Below are 12,662 nucleotides of genomic sequence, written 5' to 3' on the forward strand. Positions count from 1 at the left end.
GAAAGTCTCAGCTAGACTGACGAAGGGCTTGTCTACATGGCAAGTTGCTGTGCAGCAAGCCAAAGTGTGAATCTACAACACCCCAGCTTGCCACACGGTAATGTTTTCTGTGGATACTGCTACACGGTCCACTGAACATCCGAGAGTGCAGTAGCAAGCCAGACTCCACTCCAGCACGTTCACTGCACTGTAGCAGTGTCCACATGGAATGGTACCGTGTAGCAAACTGGTACACTCTAGATTCACACCCTGTCTTGCTACAAAGTAACCTGATTTGTAGAGAACCCAAACCAGCTGATCATCTTAGTACCAGCTGTTACCCTCAACAACACCCATTTTAGCTCTACCAGACTATTTATTAGCCCTTAAACAATCTGGACTTTCTGTTAGTTCCATGAGATTCATATGGCAGCAACATCTGCACATTGTTCTCCTGTCCAGGGCCATGCTATATTTTCTCACTCTTCAGTGACTAGATTCCTTACAGGCTTTTTTTTTTCCTCCCAGTTTGGGATCCCCCTTCTTCTTGTCACCTCAGGATATTGTTAACAGGATTGATGGGTACCAGCTTTGAGTCCTTAACAAACCTATTCCTTCTACTATGTATCAATGAAGACTGACTTTTTAGTAGCCATTATGTCAGCTCAAATGGAAAGGAAGATACAGGCCATCATGGCAGTATCTCCCTTATGCCATGTTTCATAAAGACAGTCACTTTAGGCCTCATCCCAAGCTCTGTCTCAAAGTTGTTACAGAATTCCATTTGAACAAATTTATTCATCTCCCAGCTTCCTTCCCCAAGCCACACTCAACCCCAGTGGAAGCTAAACTTCATACACTTGATGTAGTAAGGGTATTGTCATGGTACCTTAACAGGACAAAAACACTCAGGAACATACAGTACCTAGACAGTTTATGGCTTTTGCTGATAGACTTAAGGGTCAGGCACTACCCTCACAAAGATGATCAGAATAGGTGTCCACTCTATAAGAACTTATTAGAAGATAGCCAAGTTAGATCCACCTACCCATAGTAGAGCTCATTCCACAACCAGTGGGGCCCCTGGATGATTGAGATACAAAAGGAGCACTTAACAACAATAAAGTCATCACAGAGAAACTAAATTAATTCTGTACTTCAGTCTTCATGGCTGAGGACGTTAGGGAGATTCCCAAACCTGAACCATCTTTTGTAGGTGACAGATCTGAGGAATTGTCACAGATTGAAGTGTCACTAGAGGAGGTTTTGGAATTAATTGAGAAACTTAACAGTAACAAGTTACCGGGACCAGATGGCATTCACCCAACAGTTCTGAAAGAACTCAAATGTGAAATTGCAGAACTATTAACTATGGTTTGTAACCTGTCCTTTAAATCAGCTTCTGTATCCAGTGACTGGAAGATAGCTAATGTAACGCCAATATTTTAAAAGGGCTCTAGAGGTGATCCTGACAATTACAGACTGGTAAGTCTAACGTCAGTACCGGGCAAATTAGTTGAAACAATAGTAAGAAATAAAATTGTCAGATACATAGAAGAACATAAATTGTTGTGCAAAAATCAACATGGTTTCTGTAAAGGGAGATCATATCTTACTAATCTATTAGAGTTCTTTGAAGGGGTCAACAAACACGTGGACAAGGGGGATCCAGTGTACTTAGATTTCCAGAAAGCTTTTAATGAGGTCCCTCACCAAAGGCTCTTATGTAAATTAAGTTGTCATGGGATAAGATGGAAGATCCTTTCATGGATTGAGAACTGGTTAAAAGACAGGGAACAAAGGGTAGGAATAAATGGTAAATTTTCAGAATGGAGAGGGGTAACTAGTGGTGTTCCCCTAGGACTTGTTCATAAATGATCTGGTGAAAGGGGTAAACAGTGAGGTGGCAAAGTTTGCAGATGATACTAAACTGCTCAAGATAGTTAAGACCAAAGCAGACTGTGAAGAACTTCAAACAGCTCTCACAAAACTAAGTGATTGGGCAACAAAACGGCAAATGAAATTTAATGTGGATAAATGTAAAGTAATGCACATTGGAAAAAATAACCCCAACTATACATACAATATGATGGGGGCTAATTTAGCTACAACTAATCAAGAGAAAGATCTTGGAGTCATCATGGATAGTTCTCTGAAGACATTCACACAGTGTGCATCAGCAGTCAAAAAAGCAAACGGGATGTTAGGAATCATTAAAAAAGGAATAGAGAATAAGACGGAGAATATCTTATTGCCCTTATATAAATCCATGCTACGCTCACATCTTGAATACTGCATACAGATGTGGTCCCCTCATCTCAAAAAGGATATACTGGCATTACAAAAGTTTCTGAAAAGGGCAACTAAAATGATTAGGGGTTTGGAACGGGTCCCATATGAGGAGAGATTAAATAGGCTAGGACTTTTCAGCTTGGAAAAGAGGGGACTAAGGGGGGATATGATAGAGGTCTATAAAATCATGAGTGGTGTGGAGAAAGTGAATAAGGAAAAATTATTTACTTGTTCCCATAATATAAGAACTAGGGGCCACCAAATGAAATTAATGGGCAGCAGGTTTAAAACAAATAAAAGGAAGTTCTTCTTCACACAGCGCACAGTCAACCTGTGGAAATCCTTGCCTGAGGAGGTCGTGAAGGCTAGGACTATTACGGAGTTTAAAAGAGAACTGGATAAATTTATGGAGGTTAAGTCCATTAATGGCTATTAGCCAGGATGGGTAAGGAATGGTGTCCCTAGCCTCTGTTTGTCAGAGGGTGGAGATGGATGGCAGGAGAGAGATCACTTGATCATTACCTGTTAGGTTCATCCCTCTGGGGCACCTGGCATTGGCCACTGTCGGTAGACAGGATACTGGGCTGGATGGACCTTTGGTCTGTCCCAGTATGGCCATTCTTATGTTCTTATGTACAGCTCAGACAGCCTCTGCTGCCTGTTTCAAGAATGTTCCTATTTCTGAAATTTGTAGGGCAGTTACATGGAGCTAAGTCCACACATTTACAAGACTCTAGTTTTTGGTAGATGCTTTTAGAGCAGATGCCTTTTTTGGTAGGTCTGTCCTCCAGTCATTGTTAAAGAAGATTTCATATACCTACCTCCAAGGAAACAGATAACTATTTCTTAATCATCAAGAGTGAGATCTATGTGGACAGTCACTCAAAGAAGAAAGAGCAGTGGCTTACCTTACAGTAACTAGTGCATCAAGATGTGTTGTCCAGATGGATTTCACAACTCGTCCTCCATTCCACTATTACGGAGTCTTACTCTTCCAGGATTCTGTATTGGTGGAGAAGGTGAGGCACAGCTGAGCCTCCTTTACGCTTTATGTCCTTGGGCAGCATGGCACAGGGACATCTAGGACACAGGCAAAACCCCAGCTAACACTGCTGCTCAGAATAATCTAATCTTGAGTGCAAGGGGCACATGCACATCAGGAGTGAAATCCATGTGAACCACACAACTTGAAGAATCACAGTTACTCAAGGCTTAGTAACTCTTCCTTTTTTTTCCCTCTTAAATTGGTCATCTGTTCACAGCTTCAACTAGATAACAGCAAAGAAATAAAGAACAATAATAATTAAAATAATCAGAAATGGGTCCTTTGATGTCTCAGTGTTTGAATGTTTCCTTGGCATTTTCTGACAGTTTGTGCATCTTCCATACTGGCTGACACTTGAATAAAAGAGCTGTCCTAGATTTTCAGGCCTGTAAAGAGGCTGATGATGTAATTTTCATTTCTGGTGGAAAACCTTTATCTACACTGATTTTTTTAGGCACAAATATTTGTGGTAGCACTGCTTGGTAACACCTTAAGTTCCTTACTCTTTTGGAATTTAAATATGTTGCCACTGATAGAATGAGGTAGTACAGCAACTTTGAAACAAATATGGAGCTGCATTGCTTCCCTAGAAAGATCATTTCAAAGGGGAAAAATCAGTGAAATCTGTCTTCTAATTTTTTTTCTTGTAAACCCTTTGAAGGCTTTTAAGACCAAAAAAGATGGTTTAGCTGCACTTGAGAGCATTAATGTATTCCTCTTTAGCAAAAATTGTTTGGAATCACTGAGTTTATTCAGAAAATAGCACAGTTTGCATTTACTTTGCAAGGAGTTCCAGCAAGAAACAACGCAGCAAAGACCTGGATAATTAGATTCATACGAACAAAGACATTATCTCATCAATAGCGGATCAATATTCAAAAAGAACAAAGTAATATTTCTAAATAGATACATGTGTAACCCACACACTCCTGGGTGTGGTGTTCTATCCCATCTAGTGGTACCCTGACCACTTAGAGAAAGTTAAATGAGTCTGCTCTACAGCCTTAGCTAAGAGCCAGTTGGCTTTTAGCTCATGCAGTAGAGGCTCATGCACTGAGGTCCCAGGTTCAATCCCGCCCACTGACGACTGGGGTCTGTCGAAGTTACACTTGTACATCGTATCCAGCTCCAGAAGTAATTGATAGCAGAATATATACATAAAGTTACTTTTATTGATAAAGCTTTGCTTTAGTTATATACAGTAGATTGTCGTTTTCACTGTTAAGAAACATTTTGGTCCGTATTATGCTTTTGTTACACACGAATAGTTCAGTTAGCCAGGTTCATCCTGGTTGCCACAGTTACACCAGAGATTAATTTAACATCATGACACTCTTTGCATGAGTAAGGCAAGCAGGATTTGGCCCATCATCAACTTCTTCTTTCTGACTGATACTTCGATGAGATCATATCATTCTGGTAACACCAATGATTGAATCTGTCATGTTTTCTTTAAACATGTGTAAGCATGATACTAATAACAAATTGAATTAGGTAAAATCCCCTTTGAAACTGAATTTTAGTTTATGCTCAGCTGGTTGAAATGGTTTGTGTCTGACTTTTATTCCTTTCTTAATTTGTTTAAAATTGCAGCCATTAAAGTGAAGACTGAACAGTCTCAAGATTATCCACGGTTTGTTAAGGTCACTGGCTACGCCTTTGTTCCCACTGAGATTTAATCAAGCACGATGAGTAGGAAAGGCTTTAAAACAACTCTTATTTGTTCCTGATTTTCAGTATAAAAATGAACATTTTTATTTAAAGAAATAAAAAATATTATTAATTTATTTTAAGCTTCATCATCTGGCATGGATGACATGTTGTTGTCCCTTCTCTGAGAAGCTGATTTATGAGGTTAATAGATGGTACAAACAAGAAACTCTGCAATGAAATGAGACTTTTGCCATTGATTTCAACTGGGCCAGAATCTCATAGCAAATGACTAGAGAAGAAATTGGCTATGAACCAGCTTTTGTTGTAGATTTTCACTTCTTTAAAAATATATATATATATTTCGAACACTTTCTCCTTTCACTCTCTCGCTACAATTGATGGAGTGATGTTGAAAGGATCATGAAAGATGTATTTTTAGGGATGGCTTTGAATGATGGTAGTTTTGTATAGGATGGGAGACTATTCCAGTCACAGGTTACTACATGTCAGAAGGTACAAAGCTGAGTGTGGGAGGAGACAAAAGAAGCAGATAGGCAGGAAGATCTGACACAGTGGAAAAAGTGAGATAAGGAGTCAGAACAATAAGACCTGTGATGTAGCCAGGGCTGGAATTATGCACCAGTTTAATTGTCAGGGCTGGGAACTTGGAAATGATGCATAAGTGAATGGAAGCTAATGAATAGGTTAGAAAATGGGAGTTATGCTTTGATGAAGATGAAGAGGAAGTGAGGAAGATGATTTTGTCATTCACATTTTTGATGGACTGAGTGGGTGGGAATTAAGAGAGAAACGGGAGGCAAGATTTGAAAAGACTTCCATAGGCAATGTCAGAGATGACCAAGGCACGGACAAGGATTTTATAGGCAGGAATGCTGATGAAAAACAATTTCTGGAAATGAAAAGCATGAACTGTGGAAACAGCTTGGAAGGTGGAGGGGAATAAATAGAGGAGGCAAGTGTGATGCTGAGATTGTGAGCCTAGGTGATGGAGATGAAAGTGTAACTAATAGCAGTGATAGAAAAGGGAGGGACAAATAAGGGGGAAAATAAATTCTGTTTTTAACCAGATAACTTTCAATTGGTGGCAGAATGTCTATGCTGAGATATTGGCAATAGTATTAGAGATGCAAGACCGAACAGAGAGGGGAGAGTCAGGAGTGAAGAGAGATTCTCAAGATGCTGCTACTGGGTGAATAAAGGATGTTTGAATGACCTCATTTGCATGCATTTGAATTAGGGGCGGGGGCTGTATTTGGAATTTCCAGGCTCTCTGTTGGTATTGTCTGTTTTAAAAGAACTATAGAAGTTTATTACGGTTTTTAATGAAAGTAAATGATAAATGATTTAAAGGTTAATTTCAGGTTGTCCTGTTTTGTGTTTGCTTTTGTGTCTGGGTATGGATTGAATTTAGATTTATTAAGAAAGTTATTGTACTGTGAGTTAAAATAAATGTACGCTAATTATTATACGTGTTTCTTTTCTAGTCCTATGGATGTGCATGATCCTTTACAATCTCATAGTTAAGACAGGTCCTTTCCTTGAGGGACATGAAAGCTACATTGGACATTTACAGAACGAAGAGATATGGTGTCGGGGCAGATCAGCATGCATTTGATCTGCAGTGGGAATCTTGGTGAAGGAAGTGTGTTCTAAGGACTGAAGGGAGAAAGTTTGGCTCATACTGAGGGGGAAAAGGTATGATCATTGTGGACAAAAAAAGAGCATTAAGAAAAGGCCTGGAAAGAAGCTTGAAACAGGGTGTAGATAGACATGCACTATGATTTAGACAGAGTCAGGGCTGATTATAGAGTCTCAGTGGTCAGAAAGAGGATAATTGTTAAATGTTTATGGGGTAATAATTATATTATTATTTTCATATTTGAAGTTATTAAATAATAATCTACTTTAAGTGATCAGGTATATTAGCATTTAGAAATTGACATATTCCATTTAAATATGTATATTAGAATCATCGTTTGAAAGGATACTGGATGGATTAGGGACTGGTGACAGGTTTGGAAGCTATTCAACTCTAGATCACCAACTTCAGTCTAAACCATGTTGGTAATGTCCATACTAGTTACAGTTTTATGGCTGTTTGGTAGTATGTGTGAGTTGAGTGGGTGGCCTCAGTGGAATGCTTGCTGGACAGCTGTTTTTAAGTCCTCCCCTCTGATGTCTGCGCCTTCCCCCACCTTTTATCTTTTAAAATCAGCTACACTACTTGTGCAAAAACTATATGTGCAATAATAAACAATTTACAGGCATTAAAGAGTGGGAAAATGCATATACACTTACATTCACTCACATTAGTAACTATGCAGCTCACATCTATCAGGAAAAGGCATGTCACTATGTGGCATTTCCTAACCAGTATTTCCTCTTTTTTTTTTTTTTTTTTTTATGATTTTTTGGTGCCAGTAAGAAAATCTCACATTAACTTCATGTATAAAGTAGCTACTGCAATGAAGTAACTGGATTAGTCATTAAAATCTGAATTGATCATCACTTCTTTGCTTGATCACTGAGAATATCATTCCTCCAATTTAAATGATAAACTTCATTTGTCAAAAACGACAATGAAAAAGCAGTGAAGGAAAGTGAGTGGCTTAGAAAAGAGCACAAGAGACTGTTTTCAAAGTGCACTGTTTTGGCTGACCGAATGTCTCATGCCTCAAAATTTTTGTGTGTATTCGGCACCCCTCTTTTATAAAGAATACTAGAACAATGTGAAGTTAAGTGGTGATTATTCTAGAATTGCACATGAGTATCCCTATTGATGGGATAAGTGCATCCCTATGGCACACAAATTTGGAATCTTCTAGAAGGCAGTGCTTTCGGAGCCACTCAACCCAACTTTCCATGATGCAGGACACTCTGAGAGTATAAAAAGTGTATACTCCTTCAGGTTTCAACTGCTAAGGGTACAGCAAGCAAGCAAGGCAAGAGTTTTCTAATAACTCTTTTGCCTCTAAGCATTTCATAAACAAACAAAACTCTTTGTAATAGTCTGCCCAACCCACTTTTTTCATGCATTAAATTGCATAAATCACTTGTTAACCCACCCACCCCATATATTTTAAACCATTTTCCCTACACCTGAATATCAACCAGCCCTCCTAGTTTTGTGTCCATTTCCATTTTGTATGTCTTGCTGCATGTCCCATGACCCAGGTGGACACACTGCAGTTGCCTACACTATCTGTCACTTCCCTTTCCCCTAATTTGAATCTTAGGTAATTGACCATTTTTATCCACCTTGGAGCTTTGCCAACAATATAGTATTTATTAACCTTTTTGTCGTAGTCTTAGATGTGTATACATTAAGATAAATGTTTTTAGTAGGTTTTGCCTGAACTAATAGCATGAATAAACCCAACTACACCTAATATTTCAACCAAGATAAGAATTATTTTAAAGTAATGTGACTTATGTGGTCAGATGTACAGAAGCAATTGTTGAAATCACATCATTCCCCTATTATCTCAAAGCAGCATACGTCTTTATCTACAAAATGTCCATTAGAAATTTCATTTTAAAAGTGAGATATCACTGGAATCATTCTACAAATCGTTCCACCTTGACTGGAATTATTTTAGAGCACTGTGTTAAAAAGTCTTCTCCTTGACTTTGTGTCCAAGATAAATGGAGATTCTGACTCCAATCTAATGAAAAATGTAGCTTTTATTATTAGTTTATCAAATTATTATGTGGAGGGTTTTTTTATATATAATGCTACCTATGAACATTATGTGTTACAGTTGTTGGAATTAAGGATGAAGGTTCTGTATCTCAGAGAATTAGAGATTTTTATGAGACTTTATAGGTTTCACAATTTGCTAGCTCTTCCTTTGTATAATTTAATGCTGTAGAGTCTCACTGTATTTTCACTCAAGCTGATTTCATTTCAGTGTAGCCTCATTGTCCTCAGTGGAGTTACTCCTGATTTATATAGGTGTTTTGGGGAGGAAAATCAGATTATCTTTCTTTCTTTCTTTCTTTCTTTCTTTCTTTCTTTCTTTCTTTCTTTCTTTCTTTCTGACTCAGTTTAAAGAGCAACATTTGTTTTTCTTAACTAAAGACCACTGTATTTTGCTGGTGGATACACCCTTGAAGGCACACTGGCACAAACAGTGTTTTATATATAGTGTACATATTATATACATATTTAATAGATATAATATATATGCTGCATCTATTTTTGATAGAATTGTCTCTTCCCCAGCTCTGCTCCTTTTTTCATAGTCTCTCTTAAGTTGAATATAAACGTTCAAGTTCTGACTGAACTCTCAAACCCCCAATTATTTGTTTCTGTCTGAAATCAGGCAAACTAAGTTTTCCCAGTCGTCATTAGAATATACATAGTTAGGGCTCCATGTCTGTTACAGAGATTGCGGAAGGCATGGATTCTGTGACTTTCTGCGACCTCTTTGACTTCTGCAGGGGCCAGTGTGGCTGATCCCAGGGCCACCCAAGCATCTGGTTCCGGGGCCAACTGCTCAAGTGGCCCTGGGGAAAGACACACCAGCTGCTGCTCCAGCGGCCCCCAGCAGTGGTGCCGGGGTGGTTGGAACAGCAGCGGTCCATGGCCCCGAGCAGTTATCCCTGGGAAGCCAGCCAGAGCAGCCACAGTCTGCTGGCCACAGCAGTTGGTGCCGCTGGCCCCAGCCACCCTCTCCTAGCAGCAGTCCCTGTGGTCCCCCAGCAGCAACCCCCCACGCCTCCCAGCACCCCACCCCAAAATTTAATCACAGGTATTTTTAGTATAACTCATGGACAGGTCACAGGCCATGAATTCTTGTTTATTGCCCGTGACCTGTCCATAACTTTTACTAAAAATACATGTGACTAAATCGTAGCCTTACACAAAATACAGCCCCTTCCCTGAAGACCTTGCAATTCATTAACAGTAAGAGCACAGTGCAATGATACAAGTCACAGCAGTGGAATTAGATGTGTTTATTAGCACCCACCTGCTTTGCACAGCAGGTGGGGTTTTAAGATTGATTTGAAATGATTCGAAATATGGCTTTTTGTTTGGTCCCATCATAAGTGATGGGACAGGGTTGAGCAGAGCATTGGGAACAACAGGAGTGAGAAGGAAGAATTTAGATCAGAGAATTAGTTGTAGGTGGCAACAGAGTTGTGCAATGCTTTATAGATGGGAATGAGAACAGAATATGAACAGAATACCGAAGAGGGGGGACAAAAGCAAAGAGGGAGAGACTATAGGGGAGAGAAAAAGAGGAAGGATGTAAAAGAGGAGATTATACTAGTCAAGGTGCAAAATTACTAAGTCTAACTAAATAGGAAAAGCTAGTAAAGCACTGGATGCATATAACTGCATATAGCATCATCTCTAATATTTGCAGTACCTAGTGTTCTGCTTTGGTGTGTATAATTTGCACATATCCAAGCTAAGTAGTGTGCTCTCTCTGGAAAGATAAGAAAACATTGTAAATGGTATTTCTGTGTACACCAGTTGCCCAAAAGTTAGTTTCACAAACAGAGCTCATTATAACTCAGAATTAAGCTACTAATAATGTACAGCCTGAAATCACCAATATTTTTTCAAATATAACTATTTTTTAAAAACTTCCAGCCTAAATTTTCAAAAGTGATGTGTGATTTTGGTTGCCTCCATTTTGAGACATTTAAAAGGGACCTGATTTTCAGAAAATGTTGAGCACACACTTGGCAAAAATCAGCCTTCATTAAGACCTCTCAAATTGGGCATCTAAAATTCATCAGTCAATTATGAAAACGTAGGTGGTAATGTGCATATATTATATACATCCGTCATGATTTTAAAGTTAGTTAATAAATACTAAGTTTCAAAAGTATAGTTTCCCTGTACTTAGCAGGCAATTATGGTATCTTAGATTCTGTGATGCGGTAACTTAGTAAATGTTGACTTTTTAAGGGAAACCACTGTTTATGTGACCATTGTGGTTCTGTGTCTCATACATGGTCAATCCTGAGAGTTGTTGAATGCCTCCTGTGAGGTGCACAATACCATCAACTCCCACTGAATTCACTAACACAGGAACTGTAGTGTAATCTCTTTATCATGAAAGTTGAACTTACAAATGTAGAATTATGTACAAAAAATAACCACATTCAAAAATAAACAATGTAAAACTTTAGAGCCTATAAGTCCACTCAGTCCTACCTCTTGTTCAGTCAATCACTCAGACAAACAGGTTTGTTTACATTTGCAGGAGATAATGCTGCCCGCTTCTTGTTTATAATGTCACCTGAAAGTGAAAGCAGATGTTCACATGTCACTTTTGTAACTGGCATTGCAAGGTATTTATGTGCCAGATATGATAAACATTCGTATGCCCCTTCGTATGCTTCCAGGACACCATTCCAGAGGGCATGCTTCCATGCTGATGATGCCTGTTAAAAAAAATAACGTGTTAATTAAATTTGTGACTGAACTCCTTGGGGGAGAATTGTATGTCTCCTGCGCTGTGGTTTTACCCGTATTCTGTCATATATTTCATGTTATAGCTTTCACTGCAGATTTGACAAAACACAAAGAAGGTACAAATGTGAGATTGCTAAAGATAACTACAGTACTCAACCCCAGGTTTATGAATCTGAAGTGCCTTCCAAAATCTGAGAGGGATGAGGTGTGCAGCATGCTTTCAGAAGTCTTAAGAGAGCAACACTCTGATGCAGAAACTACAGAACCAGAAGCACCAAAGAAAATCAACCTTCTGCTGGTGGCATCTGACTCAGACGATGAAAATCAACATGCATCGGTCCACATTGCTTTGAATTGTTATTGAGCAGAAGTTATCATCAGCATGGACGCATGTCCTCTGGAATGGTGGTTGAAGCATGAAGGGACTTATGAATCTTTAGCGCATCTGGCACATATACATTTTGCGACGCCGGCTACAACAGCGCCATGCAAATGCCTGTTCTCACTTTCAGGTGACATTATAAACAGGCAGCATTAGCTCCTGCAAATGTAAACAATATATATTTATATAAATATAATATTTAATAATATAATATAATAATATTTTATATTTATATATTTTATATATTTATATAAATATATAAAGCAGGCAGCATTAGCTCCTGCAAATGTAAACAAACTTGTTTGTCTGAGCGATTGGCTGAACAAGAACTAGGACTGAGTGGACTTCCTGGTGCCAAAGTTTTACATTGTTTTGTTTTTGAATGCAGTTATTATTTGTACATAATTCTACATTTGTAAGTTCAACTTTCATGATAAAGAGATTGAATGTATTAGGTGAATTGAAATACTATTTCTTTTGTTTTTTACAGTGCAAATATTTGTAATTAAAAAATAAATATAAAATGAACACTGTACACTTTGTATTCTGTGTTGTAATAGAAATCAATATACACCTCTACCCCAATATAACGCGACCTGATATAACATGGGTTCGCAAACAACGCAGTAAAGGGGCCCCGCAGGCCTAGAGTGGCCCGGGTGATTAGCGGGGGGCTGGGAGCAGCCCACTCTGCTTCCCTCGCCCCAGCCCCAGCCATGTCACTTGGGGGAGGGGGCTTGGAGGAGGGGATCGGCCCCCCCCACGCACTCACCGGCAGAAGCAGAGCAGCCCAGCCCCAGCCCGCTCCACTCCGCCAGCTCCCAGCCTTGGCGCTCTGCTTCCCGCCTCCGGTGAGT

General features: G+C 39.1%; 1 protein-coding gene across 13 annotated transcripts in view; it reads left to right on the forward strand.

Moving 5' to 3' along the window:
- The window catches only part of MYO16 (myosin XVI), a 602,174-nt gene that overhangs the window by 377,667 nt on the left and 211,845 nt on the right, over positions 1-12,662 (forward strand). The gene's annotated exons all lie outside the window — the stretch shown is intronic.

The sequence above is a fragment of the Caretta caretta genome, chromosome 1 (assembly GCF_965140235.1).
Source record: "Caretta caretta isolate rCarCar2 chromosome 1, rCarCar1.hap1, whole genome shotgun sequence".
Taxonomy (NCBI): Eukaryota; Metazoa; Chordata; order Testudines; family Cheloniidae; genus Caretta; species Caretta caretta.